This window comes from Lissotriton vulgaris, chromosome 8 (assembly GCF_964263255.1).
Source record: "Lissotriton vulgaris chromosome 8, aLisVul1.2, whole genome shotgun sequence".
Lineage (NCBI taxonomy): Eukaryota > Metazoa > Chordata > Amphibia > Caudata > Salamandridae > Lissotriton > Lissotriton vulgaris.
In genome coordinates, this window is record NC_141696.1 from 978,666,907 (window position 1) to 978,680,323 (window position 13,417).

Consider the following 13,417-nt stretch of genomic DNA (forward strand, 5'->3'; position numbering starts at 1 on the left):
GAGAGCCCAGGAGGTTGTCTGAAGTCAGCCCATGGATGAAAGGCAGCATCTGCTGCCAGGGAAGTGGGAGGAGATGGCACCTGATAGTGAAGGGCTTTTCCTGTGTAACTACAAAGCTGGCTCCACCTCCCGCTGGGCGACTGACACCTCTGTCCCTGATACTGAGGGGGACTTCCCTCTAAACCAGTCCAGCTGGTTCTCACACTGCCTGCTTCAAAGGACTTCAAAGTACTTCAAAGGTTTTGCACTGTATAAGAAGGGGTTGTATCCCCTTCCAAAATGTTCTTGTTTCTGACTTGAATCTACCCGGGGCGGGCTCTGCCCAGCCCCTGGATGCCCTGATGGACTGCTGGGGGACTCTTCCTGCCTGTCCCCCTACCTTGTGCACATCCTGGAGGACTCTTGTGTGCTGGGGGCTATGCTGCTCCCTCCCCTGGACTGCTAAGGTCCTGGACTCCTGAGGAACTTTGCTGGAGGATTTCCCTTAATAGGAGCTGCTGTGCTGCCTCCTGGATGCCTCAAGACTTTTGGGACCCTTCTTGATGTAGGGGTCATCTCTGGGGGCTTGTGAGGCTGTCAGTGCCCCCAGCGCGATGGAAGCGCTTTATTTCTGCCTCCTAGCGCTTGAGAGCGCTTTATTTTTCACCCGTAGCGAGCGTGTCGCTATCACGCATTTTGCGTGATATGTTGCAGGTGCCACCCTGCGTTATGCCCGTATTTATTTAATTAATTACGAGTGCCCACCTCGCTTATTTGCAATTTATAATATTTTCCTCGAGGGAGCCCACTCCTCGGGAAACTCAGCCCCCGCCTGCCTGCCTAAAGGAGAAGGGCCGCTGCGCTGCCCGCAGCGACCCGGAAGTGGATGGCCGGCCGGCCAATCCCAGCGCGGCCGGCCGGAAGCCCCGCCCCGCAGCCTGAGGGAAGGAGAGAGGCTGCCCGGGTGAGGAGAGAGGAAGCGTGGCGGCGAGGAAGAAGATGGGCGGTGAACAGGGCTCCCGTGTGTCGAGGGAGCCCTGCCACGAGAGAAGGAGAGAAACCGCCGCGGAGAGGAGAGGAGAACCGGCGAGCGCCTGACCGCCGGTGAGTGGGGCTCTGATCGAGGCGATTGGGGGGGTATGTCGGGCACGCTTTCGGTGCCGCCCCCGTGACCTGGGCCCTGTCCTCCCTTTCTGCTGCCCCAGCAGGGCAGCGCTTGATGCTCAGAGTCCCCCGAGAGGGACTCCAACAGAGTGGATGCTTGGGCGGCCCCGGTTGGCAGTGGGTCGCCCCAACGTGCACGGAGCCCGGAGAGGCTCCCCGCCCCATTTTTCGTATTTAGAGCCCTGAGAGGCTCTGGGGGCATTTTGAGAAATTAGAGTCCCCCGTAGGGGACTCCACCGTGAACGGCGCAGAGTCAGGGCGGCCCCAGTTGGCAGCGGGTCGCCCCAACGTTGTCCAGAGCCAGGAGAAGGCTCGAGGGGGCATTGTTTGCAGAGCCTGAGGGCTCCAACGTTTGGCCACAGTGTTTGTTTTAGAGCCTGTGTGGCTCCAGCATGGCGCAGTTTGCGCCCAAGGGTCAGTGAGGACCCTGTCGCAGTTTATTTTATTGCGATGCCCAGGTGCCCAGCACTTTGTGGGCACCTGCCACGTTTAGGCTTTTTGTACTTTGGGCTGGCGCTGCATGGCAGCGCGCCCTGACATTGGACACAGGGCATCTTTGCCCCACAAGGCCGGTTGGCCTAGGGACTGCCACAGGTAGTGGCTCATGTAGTGTTGGCGCAATGTGATTTCTATGCTTTTTAATAGTTATTGCTTATGTGAGTTTTTGCGCTATTGATTTATTATGCACCTCTGAATGTGGTACTGCATCATGTGTCTTTCTCTCCATGCGCTGCACCTCTGAATGTTTAGTCATCATGTGTCTTCTTGCGCTGCACCCCTGAATGTGATTTTATTGCATCATGTGCTCTATTCTTAACACCTCTGAATGTTTAGTCATCATGTGTTCTTCTTTATTACTCCTCTGAATGTAGGTTTATTGCATCATGAGTAATGTATTCTTTCTTAGACCCCTAAATGCTGAGTGATACTTAGGTGGTTGTCTTTTCTACTCCTCTGAATGTAGGTTTATTACATCATGAGTAATGTATTCTTTCTTAGACCCCTAAATGCTGTGTGATACTTAGGTGGTTCTTCTTTTCTTAGTACAGGTGGTCCTAGTAAGGTCCTGGTTCCTGTTACCAGTGGTTACTGGTTGTTATCTTTGATTATTATTTTATGTTACATTTATTCTTTATTCTAGAAGTGATTTTAGATTCTACACTTTATCTAGAAGTTCTATATCTGATTTTGACAGGCGCCCATGAGGCCCTGTCTTGTGTACATAATCCCTGTGAATATTGTCCGTGCCAGTTGGCACCATGTATATGTGTGATTTTATCTGATGTGTTTTTACAATACAAAAGTTATTTTTATAATAACCTTGTGTGGAGTCTCTTCTGTGGTGTGCCTAGTATGTTGTTGCTGTTGTGCGCTGGCGCAAATGCTTTACACATTGCCTCCGAGTTTAGCCTTACTGCTTGAGCCAAGCTACCAAGGGGGTGAGCAGAGGTTATCTTGGCGTGTGACTTCCTTGCCCTGACTAGAATGGTGGTTTCTGCCTGGCTTTGGCGTCAGCCTTAGCCTACCAGAAATAGCCAGTTCTAACAGTCTGCAATTGTGTTACAGAGATTCTCCGAGGGCGGTATTTCCTGCACTAGTATTTTAGGGTTGTTAAAGCCATTTACGATCTTAAAGATCGCTTTTTGTTTGTTATTCGCATTTTCTATTGCTGCAGTGTAGAATTTAATTTTTGCTTGTTTAATAAGTGCATGAGGCCCAGTTAAGCAACAGCGATGCTCCTGCACCCGCAGGGGGAAGGGAAATCTTCCTCTTTAGATCTAGCTCAGGCCTAAAGCAGAAGCCCACCACCCAAACAAATAAAGAGCCCATCCTGGGCATATTTATTCTGCATGGATGTTTTTCTCGATGTCAATATTTAATTTCTGATCAAGTTAAACAGGTACTTAAAGACGTCTGAAGATCTTTGTACTGTCTGTATTCAGGTTGTTCATAGAAGAAGTATAATTTGTTTCAATTTGGTTGGAAAGTTGTAGCATATTTCTTGTTTCATTCAAGATATTGGGCCCTGCTTATGCATGTTTTGTGGTGCACTGTATATTTTTATTTCAATATTTGAATAAATGTTACAATTGTCAGAACCTTTTGAGATACATTGTGCATCTAACTATATTGTGTGCACCAGACAAATCCAGTTTCTCCTTACACCTTACTGCAGAGATCCAGTCACCAGGAACCTCTCTGCCTTCAATGCTCTCAAATTCACCACAGAACACACTAGTTTTGGCAAGCATGCAGGCACTAGTGCTTTAGGCTCCAGGTGCAGGTGGTCTTGGATTCCCTGGATGATGTCCCCTCACTCAGGTGGGAGATAGGCAGGCCTTGACCCCCAGTAATGGTCACAGGTAAAAGTCTTGCAGAGTTTCTCGTTCTCACACAGCCTCACTGGCTGCTTCACAGTTGACAAATCTGAGCGACTTGAGCTCCCCCTTCTTACAGTCCATTTCAAGACACCAAATGTGATTTAGAGTCTGAGTCATTGAAGCGTATGTTGGGGTCTGCTTCCTTTTAAAGTGCCATCTCCTCTGTCCTGCCCTGTCTCCAGAAAGCAGTCAGTCACAGTGGGAGCAACTCTAAATCTGATAGACTCACCACGCAGGTCATGGTAGTGACTAGAGGAACACACCTGGATGTCAGACACAATGGCTTGGCTCCCCCTTCCGCCATTGTGGCTCACCTAGCTCACAGAAATGCAGCCATCCACAAATCTGTCTTGGGGGAATTCTTCTACCTCCTCATGTTCCTCCAGTTTGTCCATGGTCCCCCAAAATAGAACCCACCCTCTTCCATGTATTGTTTACCATTTACAGGCATGCATAGACACACCACATGCATATAACACACATGCGCTGCACAGCACTACATTTCCCATGTATGAAACCCCTCACAGGTAGACAAACTCCCAGCACATTTATAATGCACATGAACTGCACAGTGCTGTATCACTCCTGTATTGTACTATTCACAGGCACACATACACCCAGCACTACACAACAATCCGATGGAGACTAAGGGTAAGTTAACACACATAGCAGGGGAACTTAAAATGAGGGACCTTGTAGACCTCCATCGAGTGACACAGGTAAAAAGACCTACTCACTCCTACTGACCAATATACAGTATGCTGCCACCACAGCATACATGCTGCATAATGTCTGGCAAAGGCCTTTCACCATTATCAGTGTACTACTTTTGGGCGAACATCTTGGTCCAAAAAGACAGCACGCAATCCACAAGTCAGGCCTATGTCATGGCACACACACATTATCAGTGTTCACGCATGGCAACAAAAATCAGCATCAGGTATCCAGAGATCATTATGGTTGAGGTACTCAGGGAAGCGGTACATGTCCATGAACCACGTCAGGGACTTTTCCATTCCAACAGGTAGGCTTGTGAGTACCCTCAAAGGTGAAACTTTTTATTGTGTTAATTACCTTTCCAATGGTTGCCCCAATATTTTTCCTCTTGTTATATATATTTAAGTTTTCCTATTGCTAAGCAGTTTATTAATTTGTTTGCAGAAAGTCCAATGTAATTGCATATTTTACCATGGTGTAAAGTTCCATCTCTGGGGGCAAATATCGAGTGTCCAGAATATGACTCTGCCCTTTGTGGACAAGGAAGGCTTTTTTGCACACCTATATTTAGCTTAGCAAAACGTGATGTGATTTGGACCATATTAGACTAGGTCTAATATGGTCCAAAATGAAAAAGAAAATGGGCCCGATTCACAAAACGAACTTAAGACAAAATCCTAAACATACTACTATTTTGGTATTCACAGAAGGCACTTACTCATTTTTGTATTCACAGAAGGCACTTACTCATTTCGGTATTCACAGAAGTTAGGAGTCCTAACTTTAGGACTCCTAAATGACTTCTGTGAATACCGAAAGTCTTAAAGTTAGGATTTTTCTCAATTTAGTAGTAGTAAAGTTAAGACTCCACACTTTAGGACTCCTAAATGCCTTCTGTGAATACCGAAAGTCTTTAAATTAGGATTTGTCTCAGTTTAGTAGTAGTAAAGTTAGGACTCCTAACTTTAGAACTCCTAAATGCCTTCTGTGAATACCCAAAGTCTTAAAATTAAGATTTTTCTCAATTTAGTAGTAGTAAAGTTAGGACTCCTAACTTTCGCACTCCTAAATGCCTTCTGTGAATACCCAAAGTCTTAAAATTAGGATTTTTCTCAACTTTACTACTACTAAACTGAGAAAAATCCTAATTTTAAGACTTTTGATATTCACAGAAGGCATTTAGGAGTCCTAAAGTTAGGAGTCCTAACTTTACTACTACTAAATTGAGAAAAATCCTAATTTTAAGACTTTCGGTATTCACAGAAGGCATATAGGAGTCCTAAAGTTAGGAGTCCTAACTTTACTACTACTAAATTGAGAAAAATCCTAATTTTAAGACTTTCGGTATTATCAGAAGGCATTTAGGAGTTCTAAAGTTAGGAGTCCTAACTTCTGTGAATACCGAAGTGAGTAAGTGTCTTCTGTGAATACCAAAATGAGTAAGTGCCTTCTGTGAATACGAAAATGGTAGTAAGTTTAGGATTTTGTCTTAAATTAGTTCTGTGAATCGGGCCCAATGAGTTTAAGATTTGAGAATGTATTTCAGAGTAAGAGTATGTGGAACTTGATCATATCCCATAACTTCACCTCATCAGCTGACGGGCACCTCAATTTTGCAATTAACCTAAGTCTATCAGGCCCTTTGGTGCATGGTTGGGGTCAGGGCAGAGGTCCTGAAAAAAGAAGTGAGGGGACTAACCTAGGGGCTGATTAGGATTGCGGTGATTCCGCATCCTCCGGGCCGGCGGAAACAACCGCCGGCCCGGAGGATGCGGAATCACCGCAGCAGTGCCTCTAAAGACCCCCCGCCAGATTAGGATGGCTGGAGGGTCTTCGGCGAACGGGAAAACCGTCCGCCGTTTTCCGCCGCGGTTGCCTTCTGACTGTGGCGGAAAAGCTCTAATAGGGTGCGGGGTCTATCAGACACCGCCAGCCATATTAGGATGGGGCAGGAAACATGCTTTTCCACTGCAGCTTTTCCACCGTGGAAAAGCATGTGGGCTTTTCAGTTTGGGGGCTCGTTGCGGGCCCCCAGGGTGTCAGGGGGTGGGGGGTGCACATGGGGGGTACCTATGGTACCCCCCTCCATTTACATGAACAAAGCTGCAGGCACTGCGCGGTGCCTGCCGCTTTGTGCATGTAAATGCAATACATGCATTTTTAACCTTGCGGCGGGTGCTGCCTAAAGCAGCACCCGCCGCAAGGTAAAGATACGGGATGTGACCGCCAGGGTGGCGGTCACATCCTAATTTGCATGGAGGGACCGCCTCTGCCCATGCGGACGGTCCTTCCACCTCGGGGGGGGGGGGCGGATGGACGCAGGTCCGTCCGCCATCCTAATGACCCCCTAAGTTAGGCAGTATACAAGTGACATCACGGTGTGCGACATCACAGTGCATGACATCACACATGGCATTATAGGAATTAACATTATAGAAAGTGATATCACAAACCACGACTTTACAGGAAATGGCATCACAAGAAGTGACATCAGATCTAAAGCTCTCACATATATTTTAGCAGGTCATTAAAAGTGAATAAATCAAAACTACTGTGTATACCCTACCCAAAACAGCCCGCACAGTGAGATACAAAGCGGGGGGCTACTGCCGCACAGCCAACATCCATACCGCCCTCTGGAGCTTCACAGGGATGCGGCCATCTCCAGCACACGGTAAGCCCCTTTCCCTTCTCATAACATCCTAATGTGTACTTCTGTATCCAATCATTTTGTGTACTAGAAACTTAGGGCAGGATTTAGAGTTTAGCGGACAGGTGCTCTGTCACAAATGTGAAGAATATCCTATGCACTTGTAATAAGACAGATAAGACATCAGTTATGTATCTGAAGGAGTTCCCATCGCCAAACTCTAAATCAGAGCCTTAGTCATTCTTCGTCTGTTTAAATTTACATCTGCACCTATATGTCCCTTAATAACACAATGATGGATGCTATTGCAAACAGTCATGCATTTATATTCTTGTGTATACTATTCTGCTGTGTCAACCACATTAATTTGTTTTTGTCTTTACCCAAAGCCTGGAGTTTATTCGTAAATATGTCTACAATCAGCAGTTCTATGCACAACAACTTGATAGTTCCTAAAATTTAGTATATATTAATTTAAGGTCCCTGAGGGTCCAAACATATGTTCCGCTTTGCAAATTTCCAAACTCAAAATTAGAACTGCAAACTGTCTTACTTAATGTTGGTCTGTGAGAGAATTCTTCAACCTGATTTGGCAGAACATGAAAGGAGGGTATTAAGCTAGAACAATGAAGTTTGTTCATTTATTAGTTGTCTGAATATACTTACCACATACTTCGCCCCAGAGCCAGGGAGAAGGGACCAAGCAATAGACAAGTAGGTCTATAACACTGTGCGCTGATAACAGATTACTTTTTTTGGGGTGGAGTGGTTCAAAGAGAAAAGTTTTGAAGCGTATCGAGTTAATTTTAAAAACGATATGGGCCTTGTTGGATTTGTAAGAGAGGAATTATTCAACAAGATGTAATTTTTAACTACTGCATGTAAAACTATCAGTTGACAAGCTTGATTTTTCATAAATATTATACCTTTTGCTGTGTTCGATTTAGTTTTTAGGACTTCTTAAAACAGTTTTGTTTGGTAAAAAGGTACAGCAGAATTAAAAACAGCAATCCTACATGGTTCGGGAAGTAAAGAGATATTCTGGTGGCAGAAAGTGAAGAATATATTACACTCATCAAAATTATTGACCTTTTACACTGTTGACATGGGTAAATGCCATCTATAAAATAAGGCCAAAATGAATTAATTAAGTAGTAAATATGTTACTAATTCTCAGGTAAGGATTCAAAACATCCATTCATTACTGGTCTTCAGTGGTGTTGCAAAGTCATCCTGTGCCCTGGGCAGCCCCTAAATTTTGCTGACTGATGCTGGTGGTTACTGATTTTGACTGACCCTGAGCTCTGCCTAGCCAGGCCCAGGGCCAGTGCTAAGCTGAAAGGAACACATTAGATTACAGTTAAAACACCTACATACACTAGGGTACACTATGGTATGGTGGGGTACCCCTGTAATTGGCATGACCTACCCCATAAGCCCCTTTTATATAATAGGGCAGGGGATTGAAACTGCCTAGAAGTCCCCAGTACCCTGGGGCATGGCAGTTTAGAGGCCAGCAGCTTTTTCTGAACTTGCATGTGTGCACTGCTGGAGCCTGAGGTCAGTTTAAAAACAGCCCTGGGTGCCAGGACTGCTTTTAAAAAGTAAACTGCACCCAAACTCGACTTTGGTGGTAGGGGCAGTTAAAAATGGAACACCTACAATGTTTTGGCATATTAGGGACCCCAAGGGTCTCCCCTAGGTATCCCAGTGATGGGGGGTCAGTTATCTATAAGGTACACCCTTATAAAATTAGTTTTTATATGCCAGGGTAAAGTGAAATTTGACATTTCACTCCCCACATTGTGGTAAAGTGCTGCTCAAATTCGACTTTGATGCTAGGAGCACAGTAAAAGATCTGCTGCTTGAAACTGAATGAAGCAAGAAGTGCCCTGCTGAGAAGATTTTGCTGTGCATAGAATTTTAAGGTCTGACCTCTGAAGACTGCACCATCTGAAACAACAGCCCTGTGGATTATCTTGCTGGAAAAGTACTAAAGAGTGGACTCCCTGAAAGCTACAGGTTAAAAGAGCTCAACTGGAACATCACCAACTAAATCTACAGCTTGGAGACCAATCATTGGATTTGTAAGGGTTTTGTACCAGTGGATTGTGGGAAATGAAGTCCTCAACTTTCAAGGACCATCTTGGAGTTTCCAGACTCTTGGAGTAAGTTTGAGACACGTTGGGACCCCTTGAGGAACTTCAGGAAGAAGTTCAAGAAGTTTGGAGAACTTTGGACCAACTTTGAAAAAAACTCCCTAGAGGACCGGCTCAACCTGGCCAGCCAGGCCGCCTGCCTTCAACCGCGAGCCGGCCAAGCCACCCAGGTTCGTCCCGCTAAAAACTCCATAGCTCCAACTTCCAGAGATTGACCGGGACTAGAGAAAATCTGAAGCCGGCGAACCTGCACCGGATCCGGCTACATGAGGAGAATCGAGAGACCCAGCGAGAAAAAGTTCCAGAAAAGTTTCTAAGTCCGCTCGTAGAAAAGGTGACCGGGATCAACAGCGAGAGCCAAGCCGCCTGCCTTCCATTGTGTGTTGGCCTGGATTCCTGGGTTGTCCCGCTGAAGCAATCTTGAAATATTTTCTACGTCCGCTCCAGGGAAGTTCACCGGGACCTCGTCACAAGTCAAGCCGGCGAACCCTCACCGAATCCGGACTGGCTGGGAGCTTCAAGGGGCCTCGAGGAAAAAGCTCCAGAAAAGTTTCCAAATGTAAAGGTAGAAACTGGGACTGGCACCTGCCGGGGGCTGTAGCCACTCAGGGCTCCATTACGCCCTGCCTAAAACTTTGACTTTGCCCCAATCTATCGCGAGCAGGTATCACAATATGGTCTTAAAATCTTCTAAGTGCTATATTTTATTAAATCTTTGAAAATTCATATCTCCGGTTCCCTACATTGGATTCTTGTCGTTTTGGTGTCATTTTAAAGATACTAATTATTTCTATTTTTATAAATTGGTGTTGGATTTTTATTATCTGTTGTGTCTTAATTATTTACTGAAATTGTGTTTTTAAATGCTTTACATACCTGTCTTTGAATTTAAGCCTGTCTGCTCACAGCCACGTTACCCGGGTGGAGCACAGGAATAATTTTCTAAGACCTATGCTGAGTCCTACCATGTGTTAGTGGCCTTATTGCCAGTGGCAGACCTAAATTTGCCCCTACCAATAAACCACTTGCCAACAAGGGGTTTCTGATAAAGCGGTACAGAGTGAAGCTAGACTTAGCATGAAGCGACAGGAAGTTAAAGATTACTTATATAGCTGAGATGGATTTACACCAACATTAAATGACATTCTGCCAATAATGCAAAGACATTATGCAAAGACAATATTAGTCAAATCAAGTATTAACATTAAGACGATTCAGAATAAAAATAAGACCACAGGTTGTCAAGAGAGTGTAAGGTTCACCATTTTATTTATCAGTCAGAAGTTGAAAGAGCACAGATCATAACCAGTGCTAAAGAGACAAATTTGCTGGTCAAGAGTGACAGCATTCATTTGGAAGCCCACAAAATTCTGTGGATGTTAACCAAGTCTTAGTTGATCTCTTAGAGTTTCTTAATGTTGCCTTCTCTGTTGGATGTTTGAATACACTCATGTTCAGTTTCCAACTCAATTTTGAGAACTTTGTTCAAGATTTTGCGGTCCCTGTATGAGCATATCGTTTTTTCACCTGATTTATCTGGCCTGGGGGATGGAGGCAGTGGTCCTTGTGGCATTTCCCTGTTCCCTCAAATGTGTGCTAAAAATGGAATATTTGTTTTTACATCATTTCTATTTTTCTATTTAAATGTATTTATAATGCAGAACTTATACCTACCCTTATTGGGTGTCCTGGCACCAGACTGTGATACCGTCTACCCTAGAACAGTTTATTCAAACAGCCACGTTTTCAATTTCTTTTTAAGAATTGCAAGGGAAGATTTTTGCGAAAGTGAGAAGGTAGAGCATTCTATTTTCTTGGTGATGAGTAAAAAAATGCATAGTCACCCGCCAAACTCTGGTGAATGTGGAGGGCAACCAGTGAATTGGCCGTAGAAGACCAAAGAACCTGCTTAGACAATAAGGTACAATGGAACTCTTAAGATATCCTGGTCCAATACCAATGTGGAGATCTGTGAGTCAGGCAAAGTGTGTTAAAAGCAGGAACTTTTGCAGACAGATGGACAGTGGGGTAATCTAAGATGGGCTGTCATATCATATTTAAAATCAGCCTAGCTCCAGCGTTCTGTACCACCTGCAGGCAGGACATAAACTTCTGTGATATCCCAGACACAAAGTGGTATAGCGGTATTTGTTTCTATACTGGGTATGGATACTTTGAAAAAAATATTTCCTGTTTGAGAAAGCAAATGAAGGGATGGAGGTCTTCTGTGCCTAAGACACAATTACCACTGCATTAGAAGCCATTCACCTGCCTAATTCTTTTTCATTAGGCAGGTCATTTGCGATGGGGTCTAGTAGCAGATAGGCCCAATTAAAAATTACATCCCTATTTGCAAACCAGTCCGTGTGCATATCTCTTGCTTCTAAAGGACATAGCACATTAGACATTCTTGTTGTTCTGCTGGTCATTTCCTCAAAGCCAACACTTTTATTTAAATTATTACTAAATGTTTCTGCTATACATTTATAAATGGCCATAAAATGGACTATTAGAAATGATTATGTACGTTACAATTGGAGATTGTGCAATGTTGCATTGATGTTCTGCAAAAAAATGAGATTGGCCAGGAAGTTTGGTATAGTTTCCTCTCTCTTAGAACAAATAAACATAAGCTATCGATGCCATCATAGCGGTAGGATCAGATAAACCTTTCTATATATAATATGCAGTAGGAGGACAGCTATGATGAATGGATCACTCACTACTGTCTCTTTTCCTTCCTCTTGGTCTCCTTCTGCGTTCAAGCTACAGCCAGGAAATGGCAGGTTGTGGTGTTATCGCCATGGTCTGTCCAACAAAAACAAATACTAGACAGTGAGCTCAAGTACTAAGAAGCAGCTGCCAAGCAAATAGCAAAACATTTCTGTCCCATAACTATTTTGAGCACTGAGTCTTTCCAGAACAAGCAACGTGGCCACTTCAATCAATTATTGTCCTTTCCACCACAGCTTGAAGGAAAGAAACCCCATATATTTTACAAAATGAGATATCAAGCACGATATTGTTCGCTTTTTGCATTCATTGAGAAAAATTGCATTTTTTTATGGGCACCAAAAATATCCGTACAGCCAGTTCCCTCCTATTCCTGTGATTTATTTTACTTTCTTATATGTATAAATAACGTTTATAAAACAAGCTTAGGGCAGTTAATTTAAAAGCACTACACACTGATATGAGACGCAGAGTTATTGCACCTTAAACCTTAAACTTAAGGGACACTTTGTACAAAATTCCAAAGCAATAGGAGGAGACTTACTCCAGGCATAAACGTGCACACAAGCATGGATTTGTAATAACTGTGCGTAACTTTAAGTAACTTTAACACTGAGAAAATTATACAAAGATATAAATGAGCATGAAAAGTGTGCGTGTCAAGTACTATAATATGAAAATTAGAAAACTTGCATATGCAAAATTGATGTGCCAATAGATTGTCAAGGACCTTGTTTGGAGAAACACTATTTGGTATGAATAAAAGAAAAAGTTGTTAATTTAAACAACATACAGCCAGATTCATCAATGTCCCGATTTGCGAGTCCTTAATAGCGATCATTAAGGAATCGCTATTAATGACTCGCAAGGGATTCATGTAGAAATCGCAATATTATTTGCGATTTCTACAGCTTCCTTATTTGCGATTAGCAAATTGCTATGAATGGGGAGTCATTCCTTATTTGCGATTAGCAATTTGCTAATCGCAAATAAGGATGCGATTTCAAGGGTGCCAGGGGTGTCCAAAGGACACCCTGTAGCACCCCTGAAATGTAAATGTAGACTGATGTTGCGCACACACATGTCCAAAGGACATGTGTGTGTGTAACATACAACTTAGAAAAATGCACTAAAGTGCATTTTTCTTAGTTTTCGCTATTTACCACAAAGTCAGACTTCACGGTAAATAGCGGCCAAAAATAGCGATTTCGCATTTCAAAAATGGTTCATGAATTGCATTTAAGGAATCTCAAATAGAGATTCCTTAAATGCTATTCCTCACAATTTAGCGATTTCGCAATTTGCGATTTTTGCATTTGGGGTGATGAATCCCAAATGCAAAAATTGCGCTCGCAAAGGGCCAGATTCTCAGAATCTGGCCCTTTGCGAGACGATTTTACAATGATGAATCTGGCTGATAGTCTTCCTAGACATTACCAGGGATTGCGATCGAAATCTAATATGGCACAGTAATGTTTCTAGCTGTATGTGTCCTAAATGAAGCTGTCCCTTCATGCGATTTTTCCTTTGTTGTCCAAAGTTGCCCTCTAGGTTCACTTTTAGGTTGGATTCAAGGGACACCGAATTCCAGGGACCTTTTTAATCATGGTTCCAGTGTTTCCATGGGCAATCAT